The following is a 1,692-nucleotide window of genomic DNA, read 5'->3' on the forward strand; positions in this document are numbered from 1 at the left end:
TCATCAGAGACTCTACTTCCTCAGACGGCTGAGGCGAGCTGGTCTGGGAAGCTCAGTCCTCACCTCCTTCTACAGGTGTGCAGTGGAGAGCATCCTGTGCTCCAGCATCAACGTGTGGCATGGAGGCTGCACAGCTGCAGAAAGAAAAGCTTTGCAGAGAGTGGTGAAGGCTGCACAGAAGATGTTGGAGTCAGTCTCCCCACCATCACAGACATCTACACCTCCAGATGCAGGAAGAGGGCCACCTGCATCATGAAGGACCCCACTCACCCAGCACACACACTTTTTGCCCCACTCCCCTCAGGAAGGAGGTTAAGGAGCATTAAGTGTAGAACCACTAGACTGAGGAACAGCTTCTACCCTGAGGCTGTTAGACTCATGAATCTCTAACTAGAATAATCACTGTGAAAAACCATATCATGTTGCTGCTGATCTGTTTCATGTTGCTGCTGATCTGTTTCAATGTTGATGTGTTCATGCGTGCACATCTGCTCACAGACTCATGTTCATGTTTGTGCTGATGTTCAATGTTTTTATGTTATGAGTGCTTAGTGTATATTTAGTTGATGTTTTTCTTAGTTCATATCTTAGATGTTATTACTGTTTTTCTTATACATTTTATTGTTGGATGTAACTGGGACCCTGTGAACATAATTTCGCTCCACCACATGTACCACATGAGGTGCGAATGACAATAAAGAAACTCTGACTCTGACTCTGACTTCAATAAATGAACAGCAACAGAGCAGCATGTTACACTGAAACACTTCACCCTCCAACCCTCTAGTGGGCGACTCCTTCCGCTTTAAGGAGAGCTGACACAAAATGGTGACCAGTTTCCTCTGTGGCTTTGACCAGAGGGTCTCACAGTAAAATCACACAACACATCGTTCTTTTCATAGATCAGGTTTCTCTAAAGACGACCAACACTTACTTTAACTTTCAACGGAAAAAAATAAAAACCTTTTGACAGAACACAGCATTTCGCGCATGCGTCCGAATACGGCAACACTACGGCAAGCCGGCCGCAGTTAGCTTGTAGCTTCACTACTTAGCTCTCGAAGAAAATACTTTAACTCCACTTACACAGTTTTCAACTAAAAAAGTAAGGATTAAATCTGAAAACTCTGATTTTACACATCATTACTGTGGTTAGCCGATAGAAGACAGATCTCTATCGTAGGCTGAATGTCTATCGTTTCTACCGTGTACGGTTTATATCACACATTCCTACTGCTTATATAGTTAACAGTCGGCAGACGTGCACGGCTGAGTGGGTGTTTGTCCTTTAATGGCCGTCAAAGCGCATTAAATCCCTGCTTCTGCTGCATTCTGCATTATTCAGACACGGACCCTGCTCTGACATGTCGGATATTTTGGGATCTCACCTGTTTGAGTCATCGACTGCGGTGTCCGCTGAGCGCAGCGGCTGAATGAACGTCCATTTGGGCTGATGGATCTCTGGCAGTAGTCCATCTGAAGCTTACCTGAACTTTTTACCTGTTTCAACCAGCCTGTCAGAGCGCAGTTAAATGGCCCACATGGGGCTATGGCATGTCGTCATATAATTGGATTGTGACGTGGACAAAAGTTCTTGGATTTTTATTTTTTTTAATCTCTGTATGAGGTTGTCAGTTTTTAAATAATACTGTACAAACCTTCCTGGTTAAGAATAAATAAATATGAAAAAAT

Source organism: Nematolebias whitei, chromosome 19 (genome assembly GCF_014905685.2).
Source record: "Nematolebias whitei isolate Nwh7 chromosome 19, NemWhi1, whole genome shotgun sequence".
Classification (NCBI taxonomy): domain Eukaryota; kingdom Metazoa; phylum Chordata; class Actinopteri; order Cyprinodontiformes; family Rivulidae; genus Nematolebias; species Nematolebias whitei.